Raw genomic sequence first — 16,160 nt, 5'->3', positions numbered from 1 at the left:
AGGCTGATGTTATATGCGCAGCCAAGAATGGGATGACTCCCCATGGGAGAAGTATTGCCTCAGGGCAGCTAGAGTGAATAATGGTAGTGATGGTGGGAGCGTCCCAGTACTAATGGTGCTGGTGCGGCGATGAAACACAGAGACGTGTGGTTGCAGTTCAGGGTCTTTACTGATGTTATAAGGCAGACCCTCCCGGGAGTACTGGCTAGTATAAGGGGCCTGGTCAGTCTGTGAGCAAGCAGGATCTCCCCTTGCCAGGCGGAGTTGTAGGCCTCCCCATCTATCTGCACTCTTCCTGGCTACCTTGCTGTAAGCGGTTACAAGTAGCCCACGTCCCTGAGTATATCGTCTGGTGCTCACCCGTATGGCTGGTGACTTGGGGCCTTCTGTTAGCCTCCGCTCCTGGATGGCGGCGCTGGTCCCTTCTTTGTGACTGAGCCTCCGGGCTTCTATGGCCAGAGGACCTGGAATCCCCTGCCGGCTGGTTTCTGCTGCTGGGTGTATATCAGTCCCCACAGCCTCGGACTCCGGTGTCCGGTTACTAAGTTACTCTGCCAGGGCGAGCTATATCTCTGCTTCCAGCCCCTGATCTTCTGCTCCTGCTCCTACAGAGCTCCTAGTTCTTGCTTTCCCTGTGTCTGCTGTCCTCCAGACCAGACTGCGTCTCTGTCTGGGACTTCACTCCCTAATCCCGCCCCAGACCCAGTTTATAAGGGCAGATTCCTCCCCTCCCAGGTCTGGGTGGGCCGTGTTGCATGCTTAGGGCTCCTGACCAGAGAAACCTCCCACTTGCTCTCAGACATAATATTTCTATTATTGTGGCAACCAGACCCCTGGGGTGCCACAGATGGACCTCTGCGCCTCCTGCAGGTTTAAAGCATAGTCCCGTACACTGTCCTGCGCCCATTGTTTGCACCCATAAAACTTCATTTTTATCTCAGCTGTAGTACGGGTGTCAAAGGTGTCCTTTAGGCGGGCCAGTATCTCTTTCACAGTCCCTTTGTCTCTGGCTGACCAGGACTTCATTTTTCTCTGGGCTCCTCCAATTAACTGGCCTATGAGGATGCTCACTTTCTGCTCCTCGGACAGGGGGTATACTTTAAACAAGCTGCTCAGTCTTTCTTTAAAGTCACTCAGGGTGTGTGACTCTCCTGAGTACTGGGGCAACCACGCCGCCCCCGGTATATATGGCATGGAGAATGACATTACCGCGGCAATAGCCGCGCCTGCGGCTGAAGTTCCCTCCATATTGGGCGTCTTCCTCCCCCCTAGTTAACCGTGGCCTACCTTCTTTCACTTTGCTTCAGTAGGCCGCAGTTCCGCAGGCGATGGTCTCCTTTGAGGACCTGGCGTCGCTTGCTTCTGACGTCAGCGCTTGCTGGGGCTCCTTCCAGGACCTGGCGCTGCGTCAGTGCGTGAGGCGGGACTTGGGCTTCGAGCGCTTCCAGCGGTTACGCCCCTCTTCTTCCCGCGCGGCGACCCGGAAATGGCGGACAATGGCAGGAAACAGCGGTAATTGGCAGGAAACTTCGCCACGGTATGTGACACAGTTCGTGAAGGCGCACAGTACCCGGTAGTAATGGGCACGAAATCCTGCCGACTATGCCAAAGTTGATGTGACCCCTGGGCCGTGGGGTACCCGGAGCCGGGCCTGTAGATGCTGGGGGTTGTAGTCACCGTGGCGGTGACCCGGTCCATGACCCAGGTGGTCTATCCAAGGGTAGTAGATGTATATAGGTTATATAATGTCCGACTACGCCACCTGTAGAGTGCGGTTAATAGAGACCGCCGCTGCGGAACAGTCCTCTGAAGCCGGTGGTATAGCAGCAAAGGTGGTATAACTCCCCACAGGAAGAGTTAGCTTCAGGGCAGTGTGTGTGGATGATGGTGGTTGTGCAGGGTGTCGCGGTGCAGAAACAACCACAGAGTCCGTGCAGTGCAGTCCCAGGGTCTTTACTGGTAGCAATTAGACAGGCCTGGACTGGAGTACTGGCTAGAGATAAGAGTCTGGTCAGTCTGGGAGCAAGCATAGAGCCCTCCTGGGCAGGTGAAGTTGTAGGCCTGCGTTCTCACTATTCTCTTTGGCTATTCTGCTTGTAGCTGTGATGTAGCCCACGTCCCTGAGTGTAACGTGCGGTGTTCACCCGTATGGCTGGTAGCTCGGGCCTTGTGGATGCCTCGCTCCTCCGTAGCGCTACTGGTCCCTCGGTGCTGCTGAGCCTCCTGGCCTGGAGCCAGGAAAGTGTTGCATGTATAGTGTTCCTGACCAGGAAACCCCTGCTTGCTTCCAGACATGGCATTACCTCTTTTGAGGGAAGCAATACCACTGTGGCAACCAGACCCTCTGGGGTGCCACACCCAGCATGTCATAATTATTTTCCAACAAAATTAATTCTAATTCCTCCATTTTGTTGGTGAGGCTTCTGGCATTAGTGTACATGCATTTTATGTATCTCTCTGTACCTCTATTCCTTCTTACTATATTGATTTTTCTAACCCCACCCCCAATTTCTTTATTTGTGCCCAGGTCACTACCTGCACTATCTTCCCCACCTATAAAATGAATACCCTCCCTTACAATCCCTAGTTTAAACACTCCTCCAACCTTCTAGCCATTTTCTCCCCCAGCACAGCTGCACCCTCCCCATTGAGGTGCAGCCCGTCGCTATCATAGAACCTGTAGCCAACTGAGAATTCGGCCCAGTTCTCCAGGAACCCAAACCCCTCCTTCCTATACCAAATCCTGAGCCACTTATTTATCTCCCTAATCTCCCATTGCATCTCTGGCATGGCAAGTGGTACAGGCGTTATTTCAGAGAATACCACCTTGGAGGTTCTTGCTTTAAGCTTGCAGCCTAATTCCCTGAAACCATCTTTAAGGACCTTCCACCTACCTCTAACTTTGTCATTTGTGCCAATGTGCACCATGACCACTGGGTACTCACCAGCCCCTCCCAGTAATCTGTCAACCCGATCAGCGATGTGCCAGACTCGAGCGCCAAGTAGGCAGCACACTGTTCGACGATCCCTGTCTTTGTGACAGATTGCCCTATCTGTTCCCCTAATAATTGAGTCCCCCACTACAGCACCTGCCTGGCCTGCCCTGCTCTCCAATTTCCCCCCTTACTGGAGCTGACACTCCTCCGGCTTTCAGAGGACATGCCTTGCTGCAGCAGTGCTACCCCTGTACTGACACCCCCCTCATCTGCCAACTTTGCAAACTTATTGGGGTGTGCCAGATCAGGACTAGCCTCCCTGGCACTCTTCCCTCTACCCCCCTTCTAACTGTCACCCAGCTAGCTGCCTCACTGTCCTGCAGCTCCCTACTACCACCCTCCCCCACATCTACCCCAGTGAGCAGCTGTTCAGTGAGCAGCAGACTCCTTTACATATTGTCTATGGATCTCAGTGTTGCCAGCTGCTCATTTAGATCCAGTACCTGGGCTTCCAAACGCACAACATGCACACATCTCGAACAGCAGTATGCACCCACGACCGGCTGCTCAAGGATTGCATACATGTGGTAAGATGTACACTGGATAGCATTGTCAATAATGGAGCTCATTTCCTAATGGGGATTGCACTAGACAGAAATGTTAAGTAAAAAGAAATGTAAAGAATTAATAAAATACAGACAGCAATTCAGTCCAAATTCCTCCCTTCCAAACTCCCTGAATCCAAAGTCACTGAATCACAAGTCACACACTTACTTCCGTTCGCACACTCAGCTCCAGTCACACTCAACTCGCTCACACTCGCTAAGGAAGAAGATTTAAAGAGTTTTTTTCCCCCCTTTAGCAGCAATCCAACCTACAGCTCAATGCACTTCCAAAGGACTGGAGGCCCCAACCAGCTGCCCCTTATAAACTCTTAATTATGACCCCTCACCCTTAATTAACCCCTTGTGAGTATAGCTACACCTCTGGATTTAAGTGCAATGTAGTTAACCCTTAAACACACATGTAGTAAAATAAGAGACTGTAAAACTGTAGAGAGAAAATAGGTTTTAAAAAGCCCAATAAAATTAAACAGGTAGAAAAGCACTCAGCAGTTCACAATACAGCAACTCACAGCAATTCACACAGGTATTTTCTACAGGATTTCCAAATACCTCTTCACTGAATCACAAGTCACACACTTACTTCCGTTTGCACTTCAACTCCAGTCACACTCAGCTCGTTCACACTCGCTAAGGAAGAAGATTTAAAGAGGGGTTTTTTTGTTTGTTTTTTTCCCCCCTTTAGCAGCAATCTAACCTACAGCTCAATGCACTTCCAAAGGACTGGAGGCCCCAACCAGTTGCCCCTTATAAACCCTTAATTATGACCCCTTCCCCTTTATTAACCCCTTGGGAGTAAAGCTACACCTCAGGATTTTAGTGCAATGTAGTTAACCCTTAAATACACAGGTAGTAAACTAAGAAACTAAAACTGTAGTGAGAAAATAGGTTTTAAAAAGCCCAATAAAACTAAACAGGTAGAAAAGCACTCAGCAGTTCACAATTCAGCAACTCACAGCAATTCACACAGGTATTTTCTGCAGGATACCTCTTCACTGAATCACAAGTCACACACTTACTTCCGTTTGCACTTACGCTCCGGTCACACTCAGCTCGTTCACACTCGCTAAGGAAGAAGATTTAAAGAGTTTTTTTTTCTCCTTTAGCAGCAATCCAACCTACAGCTCAATGCACTTCCAATGGACCACTTCTTAGTATACAGGTAAATGCAGAGTTTATATGGGTGTGTGGATAATTCATTGTCTAGATATAAAGTTAATCAAAGGTTTGACTCTGCTCCCTTCATACCAAGGCTCCTTAATTTTATCATAGCCAGGATTTCTTTCATGCAAAAGATTCAGTTTGCTGCTATGGGTCTGTATCGAAATAGCCTTACAAAAAGCAGACAATGGCTTGTAAGTGGCCATATTGTAACACCTATGATTTAAGGGGAATATGTCATCAGAAAATGATCTATTGTTTAAATCAGGTTTTTGTATTAAATCTGTTTTTGAAACATTTTTGCCAATGTTTTTTTTTCCCCATACCACAACCTATATTAACCCCTTAAGGACGGAGCCAATTATGTACTTAATGACTAAGCCAAATTTTACAATTCTCACCACTGTCACTTTATGAGGTAATAACTCTGGAACGCTTCAACAGATCCCACTGATTCCGAGATTGTTTTTTCGTGACATATTGTACTTCATTATAGTGGTAAAATTTCTTCGATATGACTTGCGTTTATTTGTGAAAAAAATGGAAATTTGACGAAAATTTGGAAAATTTAGCAATTTTCAAACTTTGAATTTTTATGCCCTTAAAGCAGAGAGTTAAGTCACACAAAATAGTTAATACATAACATTTCCCACATGTCTACTTTACATCAGCACAATTTTGGAACCAAATTTTTTTTTTTAGGAAGTTATAAGGGTTAAAAGTTGACCAGCGATTTCTCATTTTTCCAACAAAATTTACAAAACCATTTTTTTTAAGGACCACATTTGAAGTGACTTTGAGGGGTCTACATGACAGAATATACCCAAAAGTGACACCAATCTACAAAATTGCACCCCTTAAGGTGTTCAAAACCACATTCAAGAAGTTTATTAACCCTTCACATGCTTCACAGGAACTGAAGCAACTTGGAAGGAAAAAATGAACATTTAACTTTTTTTCACACAAATTTTAATTCAGGCCCCAAATTTTTAATTTTCTCAAGGGTTACAAGAGAAAATGGGACTCAAAATTTGTTGTGCAATTTCTCCTGAGCACGCCGACACCCCATATGTGGGGGAAAACCACTGTTTGGGCACATGGTAGGGCTCGGAAGGGAAGGAGCACCATTTGACTTTTTTGAATGTAAAATTTGCTTGAATAATTAGCGGACGCCATGTTGCGTTGGGGAGCCCCTGATGTGCCTAAACAGTGGAAACCCCCCACAAGTGACACCATTTTGGAAACTAGGCCCTTTAGGTAACTTGTCTAGATGTGTGGTGAGTACCTTGAACCTCCAGGTGCTTCACAGAAGTTTATAACATTGAGCCGTAAAAATAAAATTTTCACATTTTTCCCACAAAAATATTTTTCAACCCCCAATTTTGAATTTTTATAAGGGTAAAGGGAGAAATTGGACCATAAAATTTGTTGTGCAATTTCTCCTGAGTAAGCCGATACCCCACATGTGGGAGAAAACCACTGTTTGAGCACATGGCAGAGCTCAGAAGGGAAGGAGCGCCATTTCACTTTTTGAATGAAAATTTGCTTGAATGGCGACATGGCGGAAACCATGTCACGTTTGGGGAGCCCCTGATGCGCCTAAACAGTGGAAACCCCCCACAAGTGACCCCATTTTGGAAACTACACCCCTCAAGGATTTTATCAAGTGGTATAGTGAACATTTTGAACACAGAGGTAAGACACAGAATTTGATAACATTAGGTCATCATATTGAATAAGTTGCCACTAGTCTTGAGCGCAAGTGCTTGCTACTTGAGTTTCTATCGCGTACTCGGGTATGCACCATGTATCGTGGGTGCTCGACTGACATGCTCGAGTCTCCGTCATGCATGTTTCACGGTTGTTAGACACCCAAAAAAAAACATTCGAGGAACGCTCGTGTATGGCAGGCAATGCTCGCATGTTTTTTTGGCTGTGTAACAACCGTGAAACATGCGAGGACGAGGACTTGAGCATGTCACTCGAACACCCGCGATACTCATTGCATACCTAAGCACCCGATGCAAACTTAATTAGCGAGCACTTGCGCTCAACACTAGGCGCCATATCGCCATCATTTTTTTGTTCTTTACTTTTGAAAAAATCCCAACCCTAGCACAACCCTAGCCCTCATCCTAATTGTAACCCTAACCCTGAGCTAATCCTAATCCTCACCCTGGGCTAACTCTAACTCTGGGCTAACCCTAACTCTGGGCTAACCCTAACCCAGGGCTAACCCTAACCCTAACCCTGGGCTAACCCTAACCCTGACCCTGGGCTAACCCTAACCCTGGGCTAACCATAACCCTAACCCTGGGCTAACCATAACCCTAACCCTGGGCTAACCCTAACAAAAAATATATTTTTTCATTTTATAATATTTATTTACCTAAGGGGGGTACAAGAGGGGGTTTGATTTATTATTTTTTTATTTTGATCACTGTGATATGGTTTATTACAGTGATCAAAATGAACCAATAGGGGAAATTCCCTGTTGTTGCGCTAGATTTCTCTAGCAACATGCCGGAGCGCATATCATGTATATGATGTCAGAGGAGAGAGAAATGATTGTAAACCGTGGGCACACTTTTTTTTGTGATCGCCGTTATTCGGACCAGAAAAACCGGCCCTGATCATATTCTCCCAGGTCACAGCTACCCCTGGTAGCTGAGACCCAGGAGAATTTCCAACTCTGGGGGGCACTACAGCCTTATTCCTTAGCGAGGCATTTTCACAGCGCTGAGGAATAAGTACCCTTAACTGCCGCTGTAAAAATGCATTACGGCGTAAAAATGCATTACGGCGGTTGTTAAGGGGTTAAAAATAATTTAGAAATCTTTCAACTTTCATTCTGGCCACTGGGGCTATTCTAGATTTATTCATTCTGTTCTTTCAGGAAATCCACATCTACATTGGCAGCAACAGACTAACGCTGACCCCATCTTTTGTATTGGATTATCTAATGAGCGAGTACAAAGGTTACTGTGAATGGAAGGGGAGCAGGGGAGCTGTGACATCACCGTATGTTATCAGCTGTATATAGAAATGTTACCTGTTATTACAATCCTTCTGTTACAACCCTCCTGTTTGTTTTTTCCATCTTCTGTTTTGCGGTCACGTGACCATCTGCCTTTATATTCCAGCTCCGCCCTTCTGGCTGTGCTGGACTTCAGTGTTTGACTGTTTCTCTAGCCTGGTGCTTCGGTGCCTTTCTCTTTCAGTTCGCTTGGTCCTTCTGGGACCTCTAGTACCTTTTGTCAGTTTGTCTTTTTGTGTTCTGCAACTACTTTTCTGTTTAGGAGGTGTCCCATTTTTGTCCCAGTCCTTTTAGGGACCCCTCCCTTAATGCTATAGATCTTCGTTCAGACTAGCCGAGGACTAAGGCGGGTCTGTTCTCTAGGAACAGGCTGCCCGCCACATCGTAGGGATTCAGCTTAGTCTTACTGTAGGGACAACTTTCCTCTATCTTTCCTTAGTTCATGTTGCAGATCATAACAGTAAGTCCAGCCCCTGATTCGGGGATCAGTATGGTTTCCGTCCAGGATTTGGCTCAATGCCTGCAGGGATTGTCTCTGCAGGTGGCCGAGCTTCAGCAACACGTGAGTAGCTGTTCAGGAGCGCATTTTGTCAAACCCAAGATAGGACTGCCTGATGTTTTTTATGGTAAACAGCAAGATTTTTTTTCCTTTAAAAATGCTTGTTTGTTATATTTTCGTTTGAGACCAAGGTCCTCTGGGAATGAATCACAGCGCATTGGTTTTATTATGTCACTTTTGCGCAATGAACTACAGGGGTGGGCCTTTTCTCTCCAACCTAATGATCCGTGTTTAAGGTCTGTTGAAGAATTTTTTTATGCTATGGGGCTATTATATGATGATCCTGATCGAATCTCATCTGCGGAGGCAGAACTCAGGCGTTTGAATCAGGGGTCAGGTGATGTTGAAAATTATTGCACACACTTCAGGAGATGGGCCTCAGAAGTTAACTGGAATGATCCTGCGTTGAAATGTTTATTTCTTGCTGGTCTGAGTCTTGCTTTCCCCATGACTCACAATCCATAAATGTCAGCGGCTGGATGAAAGATGCAAGTGTCTGTCTGGATCCCAGAAACTCACTCAGCTTTTATGCACACACACTGATTACAAGCAAACAGGTCACAGGTGAGGATGTTACCTTTAGTAGCCATTCAAACCCATTTGTGTCAAATTCTGTGCATGTTATCAGGCCAAAATCACCAGGGTATGTGAACTTTTGATCAGGGTCATTTGGATGTTTTAGGTTGTCATTAAGATTTAAAAAGAGAAAACACAGTAGTTTGACAATAAATGGCTTCACCCAACCAATAACCACGAGTGGAGCAAAAAAATTTTTGTTATCATTCATATTCTCTGAAACAAGGCCAAGAAAGTAAAAATTCTGCTGGAATATGTAAACTTTTGAGCACAACTGTATATGCCTGTGGACTTGGCACCCATATTTTTATTTTTTTGCTTGCTGGTGCTGCTTTATTTTTCTTTTTTCTCCTCACCACCCAGCCACATTGGGAAGTCTAAATAAAGTGTCAGCAAAAAATGTGCCATGTTTCTCCATTTAATGTCTTATAGAATGACAAAAAAGGCCATTGGAGGGATATCTCTGAATGGATCATATTGAAAGACCATTTATCACCAATCTGTGGCTGTCCCTTAAGAAATTAATGGACAGCAAAGATCTGATGATATACCATGTTTCCCCGAAAATAAGACTTATCCCAAAAATAAGCCCTAGCATGATTTTTCAGGATTTTTGGAGTATGCTTAAAATATAAGCCCTACTCCAAAACTAAGCCCTAGTTACAGTTCATTAAAAATGTATCCAGGCAGCTAAAAAAGTTAAAAGATACAGCAGGACCTTTCATCAAAAAAAGCAGACACCCCCAAAAGAATCGCACTCACCAGACCCCAAACAATTAAAGTTGGCAAGTGCCGATGGTGGATGGGCTCTCACACACAGATCTGCGCCACTGTCAGGTCCCTTGCCATTCCAGCTACATTGCACTGCAGCTCCCATACACAGATCGGATACCAGTATCACTTCACTCCCAAGCTCGAGTGTTGTGGCTGCTTCCGGTCATCAGGGGGAGCCAAACTCTGTGGAACGCAGGGGGACCTGACAATGACGCGGGTTTCTGTGAGAACCCCTCCACTATCGTCACTTGTCTGTGCTAAACCATATATAAAAAGACTTCTTGTCTCCCTAAAGCATATCTCTGCTGGCTGAATTTTTGTTATGGTCAATGTCAAAGAGTAAATACGGTAGAATATAGCAGGACCCTTCATCAAGGAACGCAGACACCCCCAAAAGAAGCACACTCACCAGACCCCAAAGGCTGTGTGCCCACGTAGCATTTTTCAAGCGTATATGCTGCGGAATTTCCGCAGCATAAACGCTCCAAAAATGCTTGGTAATCCGCCCCCCATGGTCCTCAATGAGAAGCCGCACTGTCAATGCCCACGCTGCGGTTTTTTCCGCTGCGTTTATGCTCCGCGGAAAAATCCGCAGCATGTCATAAAAGTATGTGATTACAGTAAACGTAGTGCATACTGTAGTATCAATAGTGGCACACTGGAAACGTTTCATTTTTTTACCATAAATGTAGCAATAAATACGATATAATAACTATGATGTATAGTCATAAATAAGTTATAAAAGTATATCTTTATTACCTGCATCAAATATTACAAAAAGTTAAAAACAAGAGGAGTACTTTATAATTTATTCATGGCTACACCTCATTTGTGAATACCATAGATCTCCTTAACTTTACATGTATACCGGTATGATAACTGCCTGGACACTTTTTTACTTATTCTGCATTTCTTGGTGAATAGACAATATTATTATTATTTATTTATAGACATCCACCATTAATTTCAGTACAGTACAGTATGCACAGATAAACAGAGGAACAAGAAATATACTGTACTGGTACTGTACATTTTGACCCACAGGCAACATGAGTTCAAAAAGAAAGACTTATTCCATCGAATACAAGAAAGGAATCGTGGAGGACTCCCTGGTCAAAAATCTTATTGCTTTCTACAAAAAGTTGTTAGGTGTCCAAATTGTCCAAAAATGGCGACGAGAGGACAATATCCTCAGTCAACAAGTGTGCAAGGGAGATGTCAAGAAGTGCAAATGTGGATCAGGTAGGCAGACCTGGCGTCAGCACTCGGCGCACCCGGGCAAGGGCCGGGGCCCTGAGCAGGTGGTGGGGGGGTGGCCCACTCACCGTTGGGCACCCCGGCGTGCTATGGGATCCGTGAGTGGTGCGGTGCCAGCACCTGCCATCCCCCACTTGCTCAGGGCACCAGCAGCCGGCACAATACTTACCTCTCCCAGTGCCTCCACAGCAGCTCCGGTCTCTTCCGCGGCTGCTGCATTGTGAAGTCTCAGGTTTTTTTTTATATGCATGGAGGCATGGGGCATTATATGGGGGGGCAAGTGACATCCTGCATGGGGCATTATATGGGGGGGAACAAGTGACATCCTGCATGGGGCATTATATGAGGGGGAACAAGTGACATCCTGCATGGGGCATTATATGGAGGGTGGGAACAGTGACATCCTGCATGAGGCATTATAGAAGGGGACAAGTGACATCCTGCATGGGGTATTATATGGGGGGGGATAAGTGACATCCTGCATGGGGCATTATATGGGGGGGAAGGGACATCCTGAATGGGGCATTATATGGAGGGGGGGGGAACAGTGACATCCTGCATGGGGCATTATAGAAGGGGAAAAGTGACATCCTGCATGGGGCATTATATGGGGGGGAGCAAGTGACATCCTGCATGGGGCATTATATGGGGGGGACAAGTGACATCCTGCATGGGGCATTATATGGGGGAGGGGAACAAGTGACATCCTGCATGGGGCATTATATGGGGGGGGGGACAAGTGACAACCTGCATGAGGCATTATATGGGGGAGGGGAACAAGTGGCATCCTGCATGGGGCATTATATGGGGAGGGAGTGACATCCTGCATGGGGCATTATATGGGGAGGAAGTGACATCCTGCATGGGGCATTATATGGGGGTAGGGGAACAAGTGGCATCCTGCATGGGGCATTATATGGGGGGAAAGTGACATCCTGCATGGGGCATTATGTGGGGGCACAGCCTGCATGGGGCATTATGTGGGGGCCAGTATTCTGTATGGAGCATTATAAGGGGGCCAGTATCCTCTATGAATGGTTATATGGGGGCCAGTATCCTGTATGGAGCGTTATATGGGGACCAGTATTCTGTATGGAGCGTTATATGGGGACCAGCATTCTGCATGGAGCGTTATATGGGGTCCATTATTCTGTGTGGAGCAATATATTTGGCCCATAATGCTGTATGGAGGACTATGTGATGTCCATAATACTATACGGAGGACTATGTGGGGTCATTATTCTGTATGGAGCAATATATGGGACCCAGAATACTGTATGGAGGACAATACTGTCCGGTCTGCATTTTGCGCTGCGAGGATTAGCCGGTTTCTGAGATATTGTAGAATTTACAATAGATATTACTCATAGTAAGTGAAGTGAAATCTTCGGCATTGTACTATATCTATATGTCTGACATCGATCTTATGTGTTATTGCAAGATGGTTCAATGAATCCTGCATTGAGCAGGGGGTTGGACACGATAACCCTGAAGATCTTGCACGTTGAAATTAATCAGCGCTGTTGTATCCCTTGCTGCGCAGTTACTGAATGGTTAGTTCAAAGTTGAGATCTCACAATAACACAAGTGAATTTTGCATTTTCAGAGTGAGATAGGCCATAGAGGGTTGTGGGATTGTTAGCGGAAGTTTGCTAGAAAGTCTGGTCCTTTTGGGTGGAATTGGGGACACTTGTCACCATTTCACATTAGTATTTGTAAGCCAAAACCAGGAGTGGAACAATCAGAGGAAAAGTATAATAGAAACACGTCACCACTTCTGTATTTATCACCCGCTCCTGGTTCTGGCTTATAATACTGATGTAAGGAGCACTTGTATGCCGGTCTGTCTCGGTGGACACATTGGCACAATTAAAGTAATTCAATTCTGCTTCTTCGTGTTTAGAGTTGAATGGCTGGTAATTGGTTTGTTAAATTCACTGGGACACACAGGCAAAAGCAAACCAAAAAGTGAGAGGAAAAAAAAATACAAAGTATAAAAAAGCCGAAAATTAGACACTATGCAGTCTGAATAGCAGAAAAAGTGCAAGAGTCATGAGAAAAATTAGGACAGCAGACTTAACAGATAAAAATCAGTTTTAAATTTGTGTTATTATTTGAATGACTTATTCTGGATTTATTTCTTTATCATTCTAATTACAATCATGTTGAAATGTACATCTTGGTAATGACAGTAGTGTTTTATGCACCTTAATGCTCCAAATATTGGACACTCCAAATAGTCTTTTGCTTAATATACTGTATTTATGCTTGCTTTCATTATCATTATTATAGCAATTTTTCTTATTTCAATTTTTTTCTTAATGATATTTTGTAAGAATTATTAGCTAGGAAAGTTGATTACTGGTATCTAATTTTGAATGCCGCATGCATTTGAGATAATTATTGAGACCATTATATCTAACTGTTTACCAGATTACAACAATTATACAGCATATTTTTCCTCTATAATAACTTGTTATGATCGACATATTTATTTGTACTGGTAGCATGCTGATTATTATCTGTTAATTCTGCTGTCCCAATTTATCTCTTTATTCTTGTGCACTTTTCCTGCTGTTCAGACTGCATAGTGTCTAACTTGCGGCTTTTTTTGTACTTGGTATTTTTTTTTTTCACTCACTTTTTGGTTTGCTATTGTGTGTGAGTCCCAGTGATTTAAACAAGCCAATTACCAACCATTCAACTCTATACACGAACAAGCACGATTGAATTGCTTTTATTACTATGCCGATGTGTCCATCAGGACAGACCTTCATTTAAGTGCACCTTATATGCTATAAGCATCAGAAACGCACTGTTTTTCTATATGGACACTTTTGGATGCCTACTGAAATTAGAATATGATCTAATAAAGATTCAAGTTTTTAACTCCATGGAGCCTGATCTACCCTTTATTCACTTGCATTGCTGCTCTGACACAATGCGGATATATCAGACGTGGAAAGACATTGCTGTCTGTGACACCTTGGGGGTATAGCGGGGGTGTAGAACCGTTGCTGCGGTCTGTGACACCTTGGGGGTACATCGGGTGTGTAGAGCCATTGCTGCTAAGACACTTTGCTGGTATATCAGGCATGTAGAGCCATTACTGCTCAGACACCTTGCGGGTGTATCGGGCGTGTAGAGCCATTGCTGCTCAGACACCTTGGGGGTACATCGGACGTGTAGAGCCATTGCTGCTCAGACACCTTGGGGGTACATCGGGCATGTAGAGTCATTACAGCTCAGACACCTTGGGGGTATGTCAGGCATGTAGAGCCATTACTGCTCAGACACCTTGCGGGTATATCAGGTGTGTAGAGCCATTGCTGCTCAGACACCTTGGTGGTACATCGGGCATGTAGAGCCATTGCTGCTCAGACACCTTGGGGGTATATCGGGCGTGTAAAGTCATTACAGCTCAGACACCTTGGGGGTACATCGGGCATGTAGAGCCATTGCTGCTCAGACACCTTGGGGGTATATCGGGCGTGTAAAGTCATTACAGCTCAGACACCTTGGGGGTACATCGGGCATGTAGAGCCATTGCTGCTCAGACACCTTGGGGGTATATTGGGCGTGGAGACTCACTGCTGCTCTGAAAACTTGCAGGTAGATCAGGCATGGAGAGCCATAACTGCTTTGACACCTTGTGGGTATACTGTATTGGGCGTGGAGAGACATTGCTGCTGACATCTTGCGCATATATCGTGCGTGGAGAGACATTGTTGCTGTGACACATTGGGGGTATATCGAGTGTGGAGAGCCATAGCTGCTTTGCTATCTTGGGGATATACCAGGCGCGGAGAGCCATAGCTGCTTTGCTATCTTGGGGATATATCAGGCGCGGAGAGCCATAGCTGCTTTGCTATCTTGGGGATGTACCAGGCGCGGAGAGCCATGGCTGCTTTGCTATCTTGGGGATATACCAGGCGCGGAGAGCCATGGCTGCTCTGATATCTTGGGGATATACCAGGCGCGGAGAGCCATAGCTGCTCTGATATCTTGGGAATATACCAGGCGCGGAGAGCCATAGCTGCTTTGCTATCTTGGGGATATACCAGGCGCGGAGAGCCATGGCTGCTTTGCTATCTTGGGGATATACCAGGCGCGGAGAGCCATGGCTGCTTTGCTATCTTGGGGATATACCAGGCGCGGTGAGCCATGGCTGCTTTGCTATCTTGGGGATATATCAGGCGCGGAGAGCCATGGCTGCTTTGCTATCTTGGGGATATACCAGGCGCGGAGAGCCATGGTTGCTTTGCTATCTTGGGGATATACCAGGCGCGGAGAGCCATGGCTGCTCTGATATTTTGGGGATATGCCAGGCACGGAGAGCCATGGCTGCTCTGATATCTTGGGGATATACCAGGCGCGGAGAGCCATAGCTGCTTTGCTATCTTGGGGATATACCAGGCGCGGAGAGTCATGCCTGCTTTGCTATCTTGGGGATATACCAGGTGCGGAGAGCCATGGCTGCTCTGATATCTTGGGGATATACCAGGCGCGGAGAGCCATAGCTGCTCTGATATCTTGGGAATATACCAGGCGCGGAGAGCCATGGCTGCTTTGCTATCTTGGGGATATACCAGGTGCAGAGAGCCATGGCTGCTTTGCTATCTTGGGGATATACCAGGCGCGGAGAGCCATGGCTGCTTTGCTATCTTGGGGATATATCAGGCGCGGAGAGCCATGGCTGCTTTGCTATCTTGGGGATATACCAGGCGCGGAGAGCCATGGTTGCTTTGCTATCTTGGGGATATACCAGGCGCGGAGAGCCATGGCTGCTCTGATATTTTGGGGATATGCCAGGCACGGAGAGCCATGGCTGCTCTGATATCTTGGGGATAAACCAGGCGCGGAGAGCCATAGCTGCTTTGCTATCTTGGGGATATACCAGGCGCGGAGAGCCATGGCTGCTTTGCTATCTTGGGGATATACCAGGCGCGGAGAGCCATGGCTGCTCTGATATCTTGGGGATATACCAGGCGTGGAGAGCCATAGCTGCTCTGATATCTTGGGGATATACCAGGCACGGAGAGCCATGGCTGCTCTGATATCTTGGGGATATACCAGGCGTGGAGAGCCATAGCTGCTCTGATATCTTGGGGATATACCAGGCGTGGAGAGCCATAGCTGCTCTGATATCTTGGAGATATACCAGGCGCAGAGAGCCATAGCTGCTTTGCTATCTTGGGGATATACCAGGTGCGGAGAGCCATAGCTGCTCTGATATC

This window comes from Phyllobates terribilis, unplaced genomic scaffold (genome assembly GCF_046119375.1).
Source record: "Phyllobates terribilis strain yellow unplaced genomic scaffold, ASM4611937v1 Scaffold_5__5_contigs__length_657084704, whole genome shotgun sequence".
Taxonomy (NCBI): domain Eukaryota; kingdom Metazoa; phylum Chordata; class Amphibia; order Anura; family Dendrobatidae; genus Phyllobates; species Phyllobates terribilis.
This window is presented reverse-complemented; position numbering follows the sequence as displayed.